This window comes from Antedon mediterranea, chromosome 9, assembly GCF_964355755.1.
Source record: "Antedon mediterranea chromosome 9, ecAntMedi1.1, whole genome shotgun sequence".
Classification (NCBI taxonomy): Eukaryota; Metazoa; Echinodermata; class Crinoidea; order Comatulida; family Antedonidae; genus Antedon; species Antedon mediterranea.
In genome coordinates, this window is record NC_092678.1 from 13,135,448 (window position 1) to 13,157,049 (window position 21,602).

At 32.9% G+C, this 21,602-nt stretch overlaps 1 long non-coding RNA gene and 1 pseudogene across 1 annotated transcript; both read left to right on the forward strand.

Annotated features, from left to right (window-relative positions):
* The first annotated feature begins 1,788 nt into the window (after positions 1 to 1,788).
* Positions 1,789 to 4,222, forward strand: LOC140058880 (uncharacterized). The gene is made up of 3 exons (XR_011847070.1): positions 1,789 to 1,885; positions 2,452 to 2,532; positions 3,139 to 4,222. It is a non-coding gene; the product is annotated as an uncharacterized lncRNA (long non-coding RNA).
* Positions 4,223 to 13,094: 8,872 nt separating this feature from the next.
* On the forward strand, positions 13,095 to 13,212 carry LOC140059655 (5S ribosomal RNA; annotated as a pseudogene).
* The last annotated feature ends 8,390 nt before the right edge of the window (positions 13,213 to 21,602 follow it).

Genomic DNA, 21,602 nt, shown 5'->3' on the forward strand with positions numbered 1-21,602 from the left:
TTTAGGCCTGGCTGGGTAGGGTAGGCATATACCAATATTATAGGCCCTATTTTTATTTTAATACTAGGCCTAGGCCCTTGCTAGACCTGTGTTCTCTAGCAGCCTACTACAGAGAAGCAGCTTTCCGGCTTAGTTAGCCTGGCCTTGAGTAGGCTAGCCTACTAGCCTAATAGGTATTAGTAGGCTACCTAATTAAAATTAGGCCCAGGATCTACGCCTAGGCCTATATATTTTTAATATTATTTAATTATTATAATTAATTTTAGTTTTATTAAATTTACAGTATTCATTACAAAAACTGTAAATTTAATATTATGAGGATTATATATACCCTATGTAACATGTATGCAATAGGGAATATTATAGGCCTATATGTATGTAATAATTACAATATAAATAATGACAAGCATCATATTAACATTCGGTTTTGCTCATCACTGCATATTCAAATTAGTATGCAATCATATTAAATTTAATAAGTTAAGTTAATTTTATAAAATTGTTATAATAATTATTAATGTTATACTATTGTAGATACATATATAGAGCAGTAACCTGAAGTGGCTAAGCAGATTTGGACCATACCTACCATCTATATAGGTAAGATTATTTTGCTGTTCAAGAAGTAGCAAATATTAAATTGTGTACCATGCTATTAATTTGTAATATTAACAATCAATCACTACCACTGGCTGGGTAGGCTAGGCCTATATCATAGGCCCTATTTTTATTTTAATATACTAGCTAGACCTGTGCTCTCTATCACTAGCAGCAGCCTACAGAGAAGCAGCTTTCCAGCTTATTTAGCCTAGCCTAGAGCAATTAGGCTAGGTATAAGTAGGCTACCTAATTAGGCTAGGCTCTACGCCTATATAGGCCTATTATTATTTAATTATTATTAATTTTTGTTTAATATATTTACAGTATTTATTTAAATAATGTTTCTTATGAGAATACCTGGTTATATATACCCTATGCAATGACATAAGGCATATATGCCTACCCTGTATGTAATAATTACAATTATTATAAATAATGAATTTTAACATTCGTTTTTGCTCATCACTGCATATTCAAATTAGTATGTATGCAACCATATTAAATTTAGTAAGCTAATTTTAAGTAATTCTTATAATAATGTTTTACTATTTTTTAGGTACATAGCGGCAACCCGAAGTGGCAAAAACATTTTAAACAGATTTGGACCAATACCTAGCAGCCTACCATATATATACAGTAGGTAAGTTTATTTTATTGCTCAAGAACTAGTAAATTTTAAATTGTGTTTACCATGCTATTAATTTTCAATATTAACAATCAATCACTACCACTGGCTGGGTAGGCTAGGCCTATATTATAGGCCCTATTTTTATTTTAATATACTAGCTAGACCTGTGCTCTCTAACACTAGCAGCCTACAGAGAAGCAGCTTTCCAGCTTATTTAGCGTAGCCTAGAGCAATAGGCTAGGTATAAGTAGACTACCTAATTAGGTCTAGGCTCTACGCCTATATATTATTATTTAATTATTATTATTTTTAGTTTTAATATATTTACAATATTTTATTTAAATAATGTTTATTATGAGAATACCTGGTTATAGTATATACCCTATGCAATGACATAAGGCATATATGCCTACCCTGTATGTAATAATTACAATTACAATATTATAAATAATGAATTTAAACATTCGTTTTTGCTTATCACTGCATATTCAAATTAGTATGTATGCAACCATATTAAATTTAATAAGCTAATTTTAATTAATTCTTATAGTAATGTTTTACTATTTTTTAGGTACATAGCGGCAACCCGAAGTGGAAAAATCATTTTAAACAGATTTTGACCAATACCTATACCTATACCTACCATCTATATTATAGGTAAGTTTATTTTACTGTTCAAGAACTAGTACATTTTAAATTGTGTTTACCATGCTATTAATTTTCAATATTAACAACCAATCACTACCACTGGCTGGGTAGGCTAGGCCTATATTATAGGCCCTATTTTTATTTTAATATACTAGCTAGACCTGTGCTCTCTTGCACTAGCAGCCTACAGAGAAGCAGCTTTCCAGCTTATTTAGCCTAGCCTAGAGCAATAGGCTAGGTATTAGTAGGCTACCTAATTAGGCCTAGAGGCTCTATGCCTATATATTATTATTTAATTATTATTAATTTTTATTTTTAATATATTTACAGTATTTATTACAAATAATGTTTATTATGAGGATACCTGGTTATATATACCCTATGCAATGACATAAGGCATATATGCCTACCCTGTATGTAATAATTACAATTATTATAAATAATGAATTTTAACATTTGTTTTTGCTCATCACTGCATATTCAAATTAGTATGTATGCAACCATAGTAAATTTAATAAGTTAATTTTAATTAATTCTTATTATAATGTTATACTATTACTATTACTATTTTTTAGGTACATATATAGCGGCAACCCAAAATGGCTAAAACATTTTAAACAGATTTGGACCAATACCTATACCTACCATCTATATAGGTAAGTTTATTTTACTGTTCAAGAACTAGTAAATTTTAAATTGTGTTTACCATGCTATGAATTTGTAACTTTAACAATCAATCACTAACACATGTACAGTACAGCAGTAGTACTATCAATCAATAGTAATTAGTTAGTAATTGAAATATAGACATACTATAGTATTACTTTTACATATTCATTATCATTAGGCATTGTTAAAAGGAAATCAATACAATGCAATATTCCTTTAACATTTAAAAATGTACAATATTTTATGATCATTAATGTTAATGAATCATTCTTTGTTGGCTTTCTTGCATTTGTTGGGTTTTATTATTTCATTTTGTATCATTGGAGATGTGAAAATCAGATGAGTCTAAGTTTGACTCTAATCCACACTGCTGTTTTGTGACGGTTGAGTTTGGCATGTATTAGCTCCCCGCCTTGCTCAGAGACCCCCTTCCATTCTCTCATGAATGCAATAGCATGGTGCTCAAGCATATGTAGCTTAGGCTGTATTACACCTGGTGCAATATGCCTGTATTCTGCTAAAAATACTTGTATGATATTTTTATGGAATTAAAAAATACTTAATTTACACATTAATACATTTTATAATTTCAGAAATTTTGTGATGAAAAAGTCAATCTGTGGTGACTGTAGAATGGACCCAAGATCTGACTATCTTAGACATTTAAATAATAGAAAGTTCTGACAATTTTGTTGAATAGAAATATACAATGTATGATGTAATCTTAATTGAAAATTGGCGCTTTTTAAACTATGTATATAAATTAGGATGAGGAAACAGTTATTTGATTATGAGGTATGTTCATTTAATTAAATTTGTTAGTATAAACTTTCAAAAAGAGTGAAGATATAAAGAAGAAAAGCAGATTATGGAGCAGCTGTACCAGACAAAAAACTGTTCCCTTAAACGCCAGTGTGTTCTTTCACTTGTGAATGTAGTTTTGGCCCAGGTCATAGTTGTTGTTAAAGTGTAGCATGCCAAGCAATTTGGTCCATGCCCTGTTAATTTAAATGTTAGCGTGGTAGTATACAGTATCCATTGAAAATTCGCGAATGGCAGGTTGTATAAATGTATATAGGTTGTAATTTTACATTTGTTAGATTTAGTGCAAATTTGTGATGGTTTTCATATTTTTTAAGTTGTATTTTTTATCCTTTTCTTTAAATTTTGTTCCACAACAGAAGCAAGTAGAACGTAAAGCCTTTTCGTGAAACTGTGTTGCCTACAAAAAAGAAAAGAAATTTTAATTTTACCAACCTTTAATGTTATATTATATTTATCATACAGTAGTTTGAGTATTTTTGTATAGGCTTTAATTTTAAGGGCCTAGCTAGGCCTGGTAGTTAGTAGTTTTACTAAATTTTTACATTTATGATGAATTATATTCAGTTGAAATAAATACAATGATAATAATTAAGCTTATTATTTATTCTATTGTAAATTAAAATGATGTATAGTATGATTACACTACTTATACGTACCAACTAGGCCTAGCTACAACCTAGGCCTAGTTGCGTACAGCCTAGCGAGCGGTTATCAGCCGCGTTCATCGACCTCTCGCCAAATACGCTGTTTCGCATTTAACAAAACAGTCGAGTTTTTAAATGAAAATTTCTTGAGATTTTCACCGTCACCTCCTAACAATTCAATGTCTCATGTAAGCATATATAATCAAACTTTTACCTAGATTTTCCAAGTATTTATGAAAATTACGAATAAAAACAAAAAGTGTACAATTTGACAAGCATTTTTTCAAACTTTCCATTGTTTACATTTGCTAGGCCGATCGATGTTAATTTTTAAAACTTCCGGGTGTAAATAATTTCGTAAACTTGTTGTTATGCTTAATTACTTACTATTTCCAAAAAATCGGTAATTAAGAATCTTATTTTCTAACAAATAGTATAAAAATGGTTTTATAATATTTATGACGAAATTGATTAAATTAATTTAAAGTGTAGTTATAAAAGTTGCAAATGTCGCGAAAGTTGAACGAGATTCAACCACTCGCGCGGCGTCACGCTCAGGCACATATCGCCGTCTGACAATATTGAGGGCGCTTGACTTTTTCTATTTATTTTACATTGGTTGAAACAGCTGCCATGCCAACTCGTACCCAACATTTTGGCTCACTCATACCCTCATGGGCTGGCTCGTACTCATCATGGGCTGGCCCGTACCTATGTTTAATGCTGTTAAAAGTATATTTTTATTACATACGGGTTGGTTTAGGTACGGGTTAGCCCAGGGTACGAGTTGACCAATTATTTGGGTACGAGTTAGCTAAGTTGGGATGCCATGGGTACGGGTTTACCAGCACCCTAGCTAGAAGAATACGGATACTGTAAAGGTCAACCCGTACCAATGTCAACCCGTACCCATCATGGATGGGCTAGAATACTACTTACAGGTTAGGTTAGCCTAGCTGGGCTAACCCACCTCAGCTCTCACATTTCCTGAAAAGTAGGCCGAAAACGCGACCGAAATTACGGGAGGCCTAGCTAGGCTTACTTAATTTAAAATGAACTCTAGGCTAGGCCTAGTTATAGTGATGCGTAGTAGGCTAACACCGCTGGCTCTACGAGGCCGGCCTTTATATGCTCATATGATGGCTTTTTTTTGGCGTACCCAATGTAGGCCTATGCCTAGCTAGGCCAGATTTTCCATTCCCGCAGACCTGTAACCTATGTTCTTCTAGTAAGGCTAGTGGTTGTACCCTGGTCGACTCGAATCATGTCAACTCGTACTTAACTTGAGTAGTAGTAGGCCTAGCCTAGCTACGATGTTGAGTATGCCTGCAAAAAAGGTAGATGAGCTACTAAACTAAACGTAATTCGTATAATCAATAACAATAACTGACTAGAAGGCCAACAAGCGGAGGAAAACGCCTTGCATGGCAATACGATAAACCTGCTACTATTGTGGTTGCCGAGTGGATTTTATATTGAATACATTATTATAACGTTACAAATTGTCTCTAGATAGGAACCTAATGACAGCGATATCGTGTATTAAAAGTACTTAATACAGTAAGACAGGTCTCTGGCAGACTGTCGACAGTCTTCCACACTGAGTGTACTAACAGATACATAATCGGGTGGTTCTCTCGAGCAAGCATGTACATTGAATTACATTATGGCACTGACAACACACACGAAACGGTACTGTAACGGTTACGCCTAAAATGTTATAGTCTACACTATTTGAATTATTTTGAATTATTGAACTTTAGAGAATAAAAAAAGTTGATTATTTAAAAGAAACATCAAATTCCACCTCTATTGATAATGGATAATGCTACTAAGGATAATAACTTTCATTTCAGTATATACATTTTTATTAAATTCATACATTTTGATGTTAGTCTATTTTTATATTTTGTTCTTGCTTTTTTAAATTCGATTGTTACGGCATTTAATCAGTTCGTCATTAATATAATTATTTGGCTATACTAAATACTATAATGTATAGTGTACTCTGAAAATTATACTGTGATAGGCCCTACACTAAGACCTGAATGTCATTGAATTAGTAAATACTTTAAATTAGCCCTCTATAACGGATTAGAAAAGGTAGATATAACATAATGTTATTCACTAAATAATAATATTATTATATTATATTAGACATAATATGGCTAAATGATTGTAGGCCTAATATGCTGAAATGCCGTGTTGTGAAATAGATATTTTAAAACTGTGTCCCTACTAAGGGAAAATTGAATTAAAAACGTTTAATCTAACAATTAAAAGTGCCTTGCCTTATGTAGAGATCAAATCATGTATAAATTAATAATTAAATGTAATTAAATAAACCATGTTTACGTTTTTGAATTATTTACAAAAGCTAAAATAAGGTTTTTACATCAGTTTAGGCTACTATAAATTATTATCACTTATTTGTGATTCTTCTTTTGCATTATAAACAGAATAATTTGATTTTAAAATAAGGTTTTTAATACTGTTCTACGACACTCACACTAAAATAATTTCCGTAATATTTTCGGAGAAACCATTCTCCGTCCTCAGCGGGTGTTGGCTGATGGACGACTGATTGACTCCCTACTTCTGGACGCAGATGGCGTCCTACTATGTGTTTCTAGTAGAGAGTCATAGCATTTTGAAAGTTCTCGGCCCACGTCTCTGTTTAAGGTTGGACTGGATTCTCTCTATATAATTAGCCTCCCGTATTTTCCTGGGAATTAATTTGTCCTCTCGACATAAAACCTTTACGTTGGATTTATCAAGTTCATGGCCTGTGGTTTTTAGATGTTCAGCAATGACAGACTGATTGGAGGGGGTTATTGCAAAATGTTCTTTGATGTGTTCCCTCAAAGTTCTCTTTGTTTCGCCTACGTACACTTTGTTACAGCCTTTACAAGGAAGACGATAAACTACTCCTGATTTGTCCTCAATGGATACTTTGTCCTTGGGTGCGACAAGAATTTGACGGAGTGTATGATGTGGTTTGAAGGCGGTGGGGGTGCCGTATTGTCCATAAACCCGTTTAAGTTGCTCGGATATACCTTTAAAAAAGGAATCACCACAGGAATTTTTCTAGAACTAGATGTAGGAAGATCTGGATTTGAATTCGATTAATTTGATTACTTTATATTATTATCGATAGGGCCCTATCTAAGATGTTTATGTGAGACTGCCTATTAATTACCACGACGCAATCGCGGCGAATACCGCGTATTTTATAGTCATTGCGTACGATTATTGTTCACACGAAATTATGAATATGCGTCAAATATCGTTTATAGCTGTTTGTATGTCGTGTTTTACTATTACTTTTTCAACCTGGAACATCCGAAACTGCATATTTTCAAATATCAAACTAACAATTTCAACCATCTGATCACGTAAACAATGACCAAATTTGTGTTCAATGTTGTTTGTTCAAGAACATCTGAAATATTGAACTTAACATATGTATCAGAATCCATGAATTCTCTTCCACAGCACATGTAATTTCTTCAACGTGCCATTATATTATTTTTAGTCGTTTCTTCTTACGCCAAACTGGAGTATCTGGTATAAATCACATAATCAACTTCTCCTACTGAGACTAAGACCAGCAATTCTTGCAAACAATAGTTTACTGGGAAGAAGCGACATAACCAAGACGTCATTACCCGAACTAAAACCTATATTCTCTTCTTTTCTATTGAACATTTTCTTTATTTTAACTTGATCATTTACAATATTTCTGTTTGTCATCTCACGTGCACGATTTAACTAATCACGAAATGCAGACACATAATCAAGTATTGATACAGACTCTTCTACATTCACTAACAGTCTTTCTTTAACCATTTTGAGAGTGCCTTGAACTGAATGACCATACAGCAACTCAAATGGCCTAAACCCCAATGAATCACGAACAATGAATAATATATATGGTTTTATTGGACAAAGATTGCATATAGACCGCATATGATTGAAACAGGTGTGATAATTATTTCTCTAAACACCACCGTGCGTTCGTCTTCAACAAGTTTACACAAAACCGGTTCCAAAACATTCCCAAAATGTTGACATCCCAGACCGAAAGACTCGAAACGACAATGACATCAAAATCGCTACTGATAATATCCGCAAACAAACATGAAGTGATACTTTCTTATAACTCCCTTTAACACCTTGAATAAGAATAAATCAACTTTCACTTTCATCCACTCCACTTGTTGCTTCTTTCAACATGACCGTAATTACCAACGTGGTTTGAAGCGATTTTATTATCTTCATTAGCAAACAACAAATTTACTACTACTACTTTTTTTACTTTGATTTTAAAATAATCTGATTTTGAAACCAGTTTGGTATCCACTACTCTGTACGTGAGTATATACTTATCGGTAACAGAAGCCGCTTTTGTTAAAATGTTCTGCTCCTCTAGATGAGTACGAACTTCGGTAAGGAAAACACTATTTAAACTCACGAAGCTTTCCAAATTCACCGTTTACTCCTTCCGAACTGCGACATCAAAAAAGAATATGCTTCTACTTGCAACTTTTGTAAACGTTTGATCGTAATGTTTACCTCAGTTCCTAAATTTCTGCCGATACGTACAACATGTTCAGGCTGTATATCTTTAACTTGTATTATAAGCTTCATTATTCTAATTTCTTTATAGGATTGAACACACCACTTCAAGTATATCTAAAATAAAATAACGTATAAACTTCATGATCAATATTTATTTGAAGATCAGATACACATCGCTGCATGTAATATCTGAGTACAAATAAATCTACCTTAGAAATTAGCAATAACATAATAATGTCTGCAGTATATGCACGTCAGTTGGGAGTGAAAGAGCATATATTTAAAAAAAAACAGAGAAAAACAGACTATAAATTGATTTTCTTTCTTGTTAAAAACAGGGACTGACACTACTGCTTCTATTTAGTGTAGGCTACGACGCACTTAAGTGATCTTAATGGTCTCAATGCAATTGCCACACCAGAGTGGAGAACAATACTACTATGATAATATATACAGAGGCAACATCAGTAGATCATTTCATAAATGTTCATTTGAGTGAATTGCTTCTAATAAAAAAACATTTACTGCCCTTGCATGTTGGCCTCATCATTGAAATCACACTTGTATGATTGTACTTACATGAATAGGCCTATGATCTGAATCACAAACATTTCTATTTCACTTTATTTTTGTGTCATCTATTATTAAATGATAGACCATACTGCAAACGAGTTTCGATTAATGCAAGTTAAGTGCACTAACAAGAACAAATCTATCTATTTTGTATGGAAGGCTGCACTCAATTTTAAGTTTATCTGGAGATATTTAGCTTTTAAAACGTATTCACGGAATTTTTACTATGTTTAAAATTAATTTAGTAATTAAATAGTATATAGTGTATGGTAATGATAGTTTATTATTATCGGTCTTATCATATCTTTATTACGTTTTACTAAGACAAGAAAGGCGTATCATTATTTTGGTCACATGATCGATGTAAACACGTCACCCGCGGAGCTACAAATTGGAAGGATGGTCATTCCATATTAAATTTACGGCGAAATTATGTTTCTTTGTCTGTTTTTGACCCCATTTAAAAATTAAATGTTTTGGTGTGATGTTACTTACAAAAATGTCATCCAAATAATCAATAAATAAGGACAAGAATGAATTATGACCGGAAGAACACGCCGCGGAATGTTCAAACGTTTCTATTCCAGTACGAATACTAATTTCAATTACAACGTAACTATCTCATATTATTGCATCTTGCATAACACTCAACATCTCCTTACCACAATACTAATTTATGGTATATGGTACTGGTATTTGTTACGTTTAATAGTCCTTTTATAATACACTGGCTTCGAATGTTGATAATTTTATTTTATTTTACAAACAAATTTAAGTAAACTTACCAATTTGATGTTTACCACTTCGAGTGAATATTTTGAAAACATTCGAAAGCACATACATATGTGTCTTTGCTATACTAAAATAACTTCCCAGTTGGCTACATCATCATCGGAATCACTCCGGAAATAAGGGAATTCACAGAAAATTGATATTTTTCAGTCTACGTTCACAGCATAACACCAGCAAAACATTTCATTTCAATTTCTTTGAGTATTATTTATCATTGCAAAACTAAAATGATTTGCTGCAATAACCTGTATGATTTAACTTCATGATTATAATTTCTTGATAGGACGGAAACACCCCGCTGCATGAATATATGCGTTCAAATGAACCTACCTTAGAATTAGTGAACTACCTCACGGAACAAGGTGCATCCGTATCAGCACTAAATAAGGTAATATGGGCTAGAGATAATTTATATGATTACACCTAACGTACGTATGATCTGGGCCGGAAACAGATCTTATCCACTTTATTTTATTTATTTTGATTGAGTTATTTATACTTACTTGCTGCAATAAATATTTAGTAGTAATTAAAAAAGATCCTACAGTTATTGTGATATTGGTATATTGTTCAATGAAATTATTAATTTACCTATGTTTTATGTGGACATGTCATTATAAAATGGTTGAATTTAGGATCATGACTGAAAGCAATATATAAACTACACGGGCGGTTATGATTTCTTTTATCACTAAAACTGCAAAATAATGGGAATGCACATACAATTTATATAATTAATTCGGTCTACGTTCACAAAATATGCACCAGCAAAACCTTTTATTTTAACTTCTTTGTGTATTATTTATCATTACTTTACTATAATTATTTGCTGCAATACACTGTATGTATAAACTTCGTGATAATAATTTGTTCTCTATAGGACGGAAACAGCCCGTTGCATGAATACATGCGTTCAAATGAACCTGCCTTAGATGTAGTAAACTATCTCACGAAGCAAGGTGCATCAATAACAGCACTAAATAAGGTAATATAGGGCTACAGATAATTTATATGACTAGATGGTACGCTCGCTTCGCTCGCGTACCATCTAGGTCGTGCCCACAGATGGTTCTCGAATACATAATAATTTCAGCGTTAAAAAACTGGCGATTTCAAATGTACGTACCGCAGGACAATAATACATGTCGTTTACAGGAACGAATAAATAGAGACTGTGATTTATGTACTGAACTAAAATTAGCACCCTGGGAATTACTTCCGAAAGAAAAACTTGTCACAAAATGAGTCAAATTTAAACAAACTTAATTTGTGTTTTGTATGTAACATTAGGGTTGAGGGATGGGAAAGAGGATGGGTGCAAAGAGGAACAGTTGTTAAATATATTCTTTATCCATGTAGTAACGAAATATTAATTGTTTTCATGTTTTACAAATAATATACCACTAAACACAGTAAAACATTGTGATGTAATACTTTGTTGAAACTATCACCGTCCTAGTCGATTGAAATAGTATAGTACATGTAACGATACATCACTACGACGTTTATAATATGTTTATATAATGTATAACAATTTGTGAAAACCACCCCTATTCGTGGCAAATCATAAATTCGACTTAATCGTCAATAAATATTAAATTATCTAACTCAACTTAATTAGTAGGCCTAATGGTTTTCAATTGTTTCTTAGAGTTAATTCATACTTAAGTTGGTTCCTAACCCTACCCACCAAAGTTGTTCTGCGTTTAGGGCATGTGATGCACCGTAGGCCTATCTTCTACTGGCTTTACAACGCTACTCATGCCAGTGGGGGAAGGGTGATGATGTCACGTGGGTGGTTTAACTGCAATAATAAAGATTTGTACATAATATACGGCGACTGAAAACGCTAGCTCACTATCCGTTAAAAAAAAATCTATATCCAACCTCTGCAGCACAGATTGAAAAAAAAATGGATCGAATTTCTGTTATGAGTATACAGTACTTGCCTTTACGACGCCTGAGGGAATAGACACTTGTGGAACAGAGATTGGAATGTTCCATTCATTTCAAATCAATACATTGGCATAAACGTATATTAAATCTATCAAAATAGTATTTTTTAAAGAAAATTGGCCTGTCTTCAACATTATGATACTGTACTCGAGCTGTTCAACCGATTTTCAGCTATTAAAAACAATTATCGTAGGAGGAGATAGGAAAATGCGAAGCCTCCTCGCATTTTTGTGGCGGGTATTTTTCAAGATGGACATCCATTAGACAGTGTATACCATGATCGGAAAACACCCCTATTTGAGGCAAATCGTTGAACCTAAATTCGTTTTAATCGTCAATAACTAATTATCTAACTTAATTTAATTAGTTAACAGTGTTACATCAGGTGGTTAAAATCAGTACCGAAAGTACGAACCAACTTTATATACCATCGAGTAAAAATTCTAAAAGTAAGGCGCGATTTACCGAATTTAACCCTTACGTAAATTTATATATAGATTACACCTATAACGTACGTATGATCTGCAACGCACAAACATCTTATCCACTTTATTTTATATCATATTACAATTGATTGAGTTATTTAGAATTACATACTGCAATAATTATTTAGTAGTAATTAAACAATAGTATACAGTAAAGCTTGGTTCCCACTAGAACGTAACGCAAGGACGTAAACGCAACGCAAGCGTTTTAACCAATGATAAGCGAAGTTATAGACAGTTAGCATTCACAAGCGAATAAGCCATCGCTTGTGATGGCTTATTCGCTTGTGAATGGTCAATTCACTTGCGTTGCGTTACGTCCTTGCGTTGCGTCGCTAGTGGGAACCACGCTTTATTGTGAAATTGGTATATTTTGCAATGAAAGTATTAATTGAACTATGTTTTATGTGGACATGATTGAATTTAGAATCATGACTGAAAGCAATGTTCACGTTAACCTGTATGTAAACTACACAATTATTTTTTTTTTATCAGTAATATTGCTAAATAGTAAACAATTGATTCAATTCCGTCTACGTTCACAGCATATGCACCAGCAAAACCTTTATTTCAACTTCTTTGTGTATTCTTTATCTATAACTATAATTATTTGTTTCAATAACATTTAAGTATACATTGATTGAGTTATTTAAAATTACTTGCTGCAATAATTATTTAGTAAATTAAACAATATTATACGGCTTTACCACGTTGAAACACCGGTTCTCGTCAGATCACCGAAGTTAAGCGACGTTGGGCCTGTTTAGTGCTTGGATGGGATACAATCTGGGAATATCGGGTGCTGTATATTTAGCTGGGGCCCATCAAGCATTTAAAATCAGCATTGCTGACAATTATGGCAGCCGCTGAATCTAGTATTTGCCTTTCTTCTGGTGAAGGTGGCCACAGGACGAGAGAAGCCCTTGATCAATGTTAGGCCCCATCAAAGTGCTTTAAACAGTCCTGGCTTTGTTAGTATCAAACATGTTAGTGGCGGTAATTATCGGTGTTGGTTTCGATTGAATAAAATGAAATAAAAATAAAATAAAAATACAGTTATTGTGAAGTTGGTATATTTTGCAATGAAATTATTAATTTACCTACGTTTTCTGTGGACATGTCATTAAAAAAGGGTTGAATTTAAAAGCATGACTGAAAGCAATGTTTACATTAACCTGTTGTATAAACTTAACCATTATGATTTTTTCCATTAATCATTGTAAACGAGAATCCACAGACAATCGATACAATTGAGTCTACGTTCACAGCATAATATGCACCAGCAAACCATTTTATTTAAAATTGTTGTTGATTATTTATCATTACTTAAATATAATTATTTGCTGCAATGATATGTTTGTTGTATAAACATCTTGATTATACATTTTTTTTATAGGACGGAAACAACCTACTGCATGAATACATGCGTTCTAATAAACCTACCTTAAAAATAGTGAAATATTTCACGAAGCAAGGTGCAACAGTATCAGCACCAAATAAGGTAACTTATAAGCACATGGTATTTTTCAAAAGGTAATCGAGAAGAACTGAAACGTGTTCAGAAAGAGAACTGAAGCTTGTTATAAGTTAATACAAACGAAAAATTGAAAATAATGTTGTCAGTAATGACATGAAAAAGGTTTGGACAGGAATGCGGATAAAAATTGGTTATAAAGGATCGAATATGAAGAATAAAAACTATAAATTTGATAACATCAATAGGTTATGCAAATAGATTTGGCAATATTGATTTAAAAAAAAAACAAGATTAGCTATTAGTTAGCTCGTAGGATTTTGATATTTTGAATTTGACCTATTCTAATAGGTCAACTTCATAATCAAATATTTCCTGTTCATTAGTTAAAACTAATGAACAAGACGTCTTTGAATTATTCCGAAAGTTAAAACATTCCAAGGCACCAACCCCTGATAGTATACAATCCAAGGTACTTAAAGCATGTTGTTTTCAAATATCCTGGTGTATTTACAGTCATTTTTAATACAAGAACATTTTTTTTTAATTGTGTTTCTTAACCAATTTTATATTTTAATACGTCCTTGTAAAACAATCATTTCATCAGACTTTTTCTGGCTTTTGTAAATATTTTATATATTAGATTAAAAAAAATAAATATGATGAAAATAACACAGATCAATTAAAATATATTGACTTTACTTCTTTTTAAATGACCATCACCTCTCTTAAGCGACCACTACCCCTTTATTTAATATAGTGACCACCACTTTTAAAGAACCACCACCTCTTGTAAGCGTCCATCACTTTTAAAGGATCACCACACGTAAGAAAGATGGTTTCTTACGATATATGTGTCACATTATAGTTTAAAGGACATTGGAAACCATAATCAATTTGCATTGCAACTTATGATTTAATTAGGATTTGCTTGTTAATTAAGATTGTTGATGCATGTTGTTTTTTTATATCGGGAGTCCTTATTGAAACAAGCTCTAGAGCTTATAGAGTTATCATCTTGCTCTCATCCTGCAATTTTATTATATGTTTTTGTAATACAGTATTGATATAAAACAAACAGACGTTCTGTCATTCTTTATAATTGTATGAGTAAAAAGTATGAGTATTCCTGTATCTGAAGTGTTTTGTAAACACAATATGTCTTATAATATTCATGTTGCATCTGCCACAAAACAACAACAATCAATCATGTTATCAGTTGTGTCTAACAAAAAGAATAAGAATCCTAATTATCCTTATTATTAAAACTTCATCAGTTTGGCATTAATGGTACTTTATTCTCATGGTTTAAAAGTTATCTTGGCGGTAGGTTGCAGAGAGTAGTAATTGATGGTGCCACATCCAATTCTCTCCCAGTCATCTCAGGCGTGCCTCAAGGTTCCATTCTTGCCTCCCTGCTGTTCAATATATTTGTAAATGAAATACCAAATCTCTTTCAAAATTCCTACTGTCTTATGTTCGCTGAAGACCTCAAGATTTACAAAATTATTACCACCACTGAGGACTCCGTTGCACTTCAGGCAGATCTGGAAAGACTCAGTACGTGGGTTTCCGAATGGAAAATGTCCCTGAAGTCCGAGAAATGCAAAGTCCTGTCTTGCTCTCTTAAGAAAAACCTATTAGTTTCGCTTACTCTGTTCAAGAAGAAGTCATTGAAAGTGTAAACTCTTATCGGGACCTCAGCATTTTCATCGACCGTAAACTGACATTTATTTCACACGTTGATCATGTTGTCAGAAAGGCCAAAAGGCTGCTTGGGCTGATGTGGCGCAATTGCAAACATTTCTCTCCATACACCAAACGTGCACTTTATCTTTATCTTTCCCTCATCCAACCATCTTTCAATTTCTATTCAATTATTTACAACTCACTCTCTGTTTCTCAAGCCTCCAGAATAGATCGGACCCATAACAAGTTTTTGCGCTTTGTCGGCCCAGGAGCCAACCTGCCTCCTATTGTTTCCCCGACATCTAGGAGAGCAAGACAGGATTTGCAATTCCTGTATAAATTTCTTACTTCTAAGTTTTATTGTAATCTTGTTTCGTTTTTAGTCGGGTGAAAGCGACTCTATAGTTCACTATGTCGGTCGGTCGGTCGGTCTGTCGGTCTGTCGGTCTGTCTGTCGGTCCGGTATCACTATGCGTTTTATCGCTTTCTGACCTTATCTTGATATCAATTTAATCTAGCTAAGTTAATTTTTCACAGTATATTCCTTATGGCCAGGAATCGATGTGGTTATGTTTTCATGGTGCGCAATAAAAAATTACGCGGTCTACGCACGATTTAACGAAATTATGTTTGTAATCATATCTTCACAACCATGAATCACAATTAAATAGAATTTGGTACTAAAAAATTTCAGGGCATAAATCATCATATGGCAATACAATTACGTGCGTAGCGCATGTAACGCATGCGTACGCGCGCATAAAATTTTCAAAATTTATTTTCGATGAAATAAGAGTACGTTTCAGGCAATTTGAAGCGTTTACAAAATTGCCATGAGTCACAAAGCCACAAAGTTACGCGCGCACGCGCATTTAAAATTTTAAAAAGCGCAAAATTCATTTTTAATCAACTTTCTACGCGTTTCTTGTCATTTTGAGCATGTCAAAAATTCCCATACGCGCGCAAATTTTTACACGCGTGATGCGCACGTAGCGTTAAATACATACTTTTTTCGCGTGATTTATGTTTTTGCAGCCTTTTCTAATAATTTTACCATCTTTTAAACTATTTCGACTTAAAATTACGTCATACGATCACGTCGAATAGAGAGAAATGGCGAACCGCGATGACGTCACTCAAATTTCACCGAGTGGGTATAGATTGTAAACAAACCATTTCGCCACATGTTTTTGTATGGGAAATTCCGATGGGTTGAGTTAAAAAGGTAGTTAGAAAAGAACGTTTAAAACACACATAAAAGCAGTATCTTTTTTTTTGCAACACCCTTAACAATTTTAATGTTATATGGGCAAATCTTAACATATTTTATTTCAATTTGGATTGAATTAAGACGCGTTTTTTTTGTTATATACTGTACCCAGCTCTAGGCCCTAGATAGTTTCGCTGATGCTGTGTAGTACCCTCGAGTAGGCCTACTCGAGCGAGCCTAGCACGGATTATCGGTTATTATAATAATAATAATAATATTGGAAATTCTTTATTGCATACTGTACTACTACTACTTTAGCTAGGGTGCTGCTAGGCCTCTCCTAGCTAGGTAGTAAGACTAAATAGAGCATCTCTAGTAGACGTAGGCCTAGCATTTAGTTTCAGCTTGACAACTGCCATTTTGTTATGTGGCTAGTGATGCTTCCTGCAGGGGGGCTACCGCCAGTAATGAATACTTGATAACACTATTCTACTATAATACTATAGGCCTAGTCTAATGTAGACCTACATATATGAGATATTTTTAGGAATATGATTGTGAATGATGGATGACTAAATACACAAATAGAAAAGAATTATGAGCGTTACAGCAACAACATTGGTTAGACGACGCCATGATTCACGTGTATAAACATAGGAAATGTGCCGCCATCAACGGTTTGTTATGATTTTATACCCACTCGGATTTTAGACGTCGGTTCGCCATTTCTCTCTATTGGATAATTTGCGTACGTTTTTGATGAAAAAGTTAAAAAATTCGTCAAAATTATGCCTTTTTAGTCGCGTGGACGCGACTATAGTTCACTATGTCGGTCGGTCTGTCTGTCGGTCTGTCTGTCGGTCTGTCTGTCGGTCCGGTATCATTATGCATTGTAGCACGCAACTTAATGGCTGTTGGTCTTGTTTTATTTTAATGTTCCTTTGTAATCTTCGTAGTAAACCCCTTTTTTCATGTTAAATTTTCTCGTGTCAATGTTTGTAAATATGGTATTTTCTGTAGACTCTCGTCTTTGTACAATTCATGTTTTAAAAAAAAATTATTCTTTAGATATTTTTAACTGGAATTTCTCTCAATTTAAATGTATTATTAATGAAATTATTTAAATAATCTTATTTACATTTTTGTATATATTTATATTGGCTTATATTTATAGTTTAGTTATTTTATTTTCAACCTGTTATTGGTGTTTTACACTGTTGGCTTGAAATAAAGAATTAAATTTGAATTATATTTCATGTGTATGATTTATTCACAGAATGGATACACACCGATAAATATTTATCTGGATCGTGGTGATGTTAAATTAGAGATATTGTACTGTCTGATAACCAATGGTGAATCACCCACATTACCAAAAAAGGTAATTTGACAAAAATGTAAATTTCAATAGTATATCATACTGATGCTTAATGATAATTATTATGTTTTTCTTCGTTTTTTACTTCCAAACGTAAGAAGGTATTATACTACTGTATATGTTAATTATTATAAACATGATGCAACTTCTCTTGGTATAAATAATACATTTTAGCGACTTTCGATTAATTTGATTTAAAAATATTTATTTATTAAAAATATAACATTTTTTTTTTTTTAGGAAGGAAGCAATGCTCTACATATACATCTAAGTGGTAGATATGTTAAACCTACGTTAGAAATAGTGACTAATCTCATTAAACTTGGTGTATCTCCAACATTACCGAATAAGGTAAAGTACATAAGAGTGGTCATATATTCCCGTGATCTAACATTGTATAATTATCGGATGGGACTCAAACACACCCCAGATCACTAGTGTTGTGTTCATAACTCTATACCTGCATCAGAGTGGTTACAGCAAGCAAATACAGTTGGACACCTCTAACGTTTGTGGTACCGAGATTAAATCTCTAAATATGAAATGAAAATATATATTTTTTTAATTATCCGCATCGTTTGTTTAATTTAATTTTTTATTGTATAAAATAAGTACGTATGATTTATAATGAACTTGAGAGAAAAGTGCCATACGTAAGTAAAGTAGTAAAGTCGAAACCTAATGCTAACAGCCTTGGTGCCCATCTCTATTTCTTTAGCGTTTTGGCCAGGCTTATCGGGCTTATCACATCTTTATTACGTTTTACTAAGGCAAGAAAGGCGTATCATTATTTTGGTCACGTGAACGATATAAACACGTCACACGCGGAGCTACAAATTAGAATTCGGGGAGATGTCCTATCAATCATCATTCAATATTACTGCGAAATTATGTTTGTTTTTCTGCCTTTGACCCCATTTAAACATTTAACTTGTTGGTGTGATGTTAATTACAACAATGTCATCCAAATAATCAATAAGGATACGAATGAATTATGACTGGAAAAACACGCCGCGGAATTTTCTAAACGTTTCTATTCCAGTACGAATACTACTTTTAATTACAACCTAACTATCTCATATTGCATCATGCATAACACTCAACATCTCCTTACCACAATACTAATTTTCGAATAGATTCCAATATATTCATGGAATGAGCTACTGTTATTTTTTAAGTTTAATAATAAATTTCGTCATAATAATTTTTTTTCTCTATATAGGACGGAAACACCCCGCTGCATGAATACATGCGTTCAACAAATAAACCTACCTTAGAAGTGGTAAACTATCTCAGGAAACAAGGTGCTTCAATAACAGCACAAAATAAGGTAATAGAATTAAGCTTGGTTCCCACTAGAACGTAACGCAAGGACGTAAACGCAACGCAAGCGTTTTAACCAATGACAAGCGAAGTTATAGACAGTTAGCAATCACAAGCGAATAAGCCATCGCTTGTGATTCACTTGCGTTGCGTTACGTCCTTGCGTTGGGTCGCTAGTGGGAACCACGCTTTACGCATATAACGTACGTATGATCTGCACCGCAAATATATCTTATCCACTTTATTTTGTATCATATTACCATTGATTGAGTTATTTAGAATTACTTGCTGCAATACTATCTATATTATCTTATTTTAGGAACAAATGTAAGTAATTTTACCAATTCGATGTTTACCACTTCGAGTGAACATTTTGAAAACATTCAAAACACATACATATGTGTCTTGGCTATACTAAAATAGCTTCCCAGTTGGCTACATCATAATCGGAGTTACCCTGGAACCATCAACTTCAACCAACAAACACATAAAAAGTTTAATTACTAAAGATGGGAGCTTAGCAACGAGCCCAATTGATATTTTAAAGGAACAAATACAACATTTCGAAGGTTTATACGCAAAATTCTATTATAAACAAGCTTTCAGAAATAGAAAAAGAAAATTGTGAAGGTTACGTCACTATTGATGAATGTAAAAAGGCCATTTCAATGATGGAAAAAAATAAAACACCTGGATCGGATGATCTAAGTGTTGAATTTTATGTGTTCTTTTGGAATAATATTAAACATTTAATTTGCGATGCGTTAAATGAAAGTTATAATTCTCAAGAATTATCCTTTTCGCAAAAACGAGGTGTAATCACCCTTTTGTTCAAGGATGGAGAAAGAGAAAATTTGAATAATTGGCGTCCCATTACCCTCTTAAACACCGATTACAAAATTCTTGCACATGTATTAAGTAACAGACTTAAAATGGTTATTAAATCAATAGTAAGTTCAGACCAAAAAGGTTATATAAAAGGCCGTTTCGCTGGTGAAAACATTCGGTTAATAGAAGACCTGCTTTATTATACAGAGTGTAATGATATCGAAGGGGCAATAATTACCGTAGATTTTAAGAAGGCTTTTGACTATATTAGTAGAGATTTTATGTTCAATGTTCTATAAACGTTTAACTTTGGAATGTTCTTTTGTAACTGGGTAAAAGTATTATACAATAACGTTGAATGGGTCACAGTTAACAATGGTTGGGTTTCAAACAATTTTAAAATGGAAAGAGGTATTAGACAAGGTTGTCCTCTATCTGCTCTGTTATTCATTTTAGTGGTTGAAGTAATGGCATCTAGAATAAGAAACAGAGATGACTATAAGGGTATTAAACTTCCAAATAATGAAAATAACATAGAATAAGCCAATTAGCCGATGATACTGTTTTGTATGTTGGTAATGACAAAAGTATTAAGTCAGCAGTCAGTGTAATTGAACGTTTTTGTGAAGTATCTGGAATGACACTAAATAAAAAAAAAACCAATGTTTTTTGGATTGGTAAATGGAAGAACAGAATAGATAGACCTTTAGAATTAAATTGGGTAAAACACCCGATCAAAATTTAAGGCATATATGTAGGGTATAATACAGAAGAATGTACCAGAAAAAAACTGGGATGTTAAATTAATAGAGCTAGAAAAGACTTTAAAACAATGGAATGCTAGAAATCTCTCAATTTTTGGTAGAATAATAATCCTGAAAAGTCTTGCACTATCTAAATTAACATATGCTGCAAATATCACTGATGTTCCAAAATATGTATATACACAAGTTACAAATCTAATATATAATTTTATTTGGAACAATAAAAGGGAAAAGATAAAAAGAAAAACTATAATTGGTGATGTTGAGATGGGAAGCATTAAAATGCCTGATTTTACTCTTCATGTTAACGCACTCATGTGTGGCTGGTTAAAAAGAATTATGAATGATAATGGTGCTAAATGGAAAAATATTCCAATGTATTATATTAAAAAAATATGTGATGTTAATGTTTTACTTAATATGTCATGTTATAACATTATTGATGTTAATTCTGATAAAATTCCACTGTTTTACAAAAATATGATAAAAGCCTACATATTATAACAGAATCTCAAAAAAAAAACTTGAAACTTAT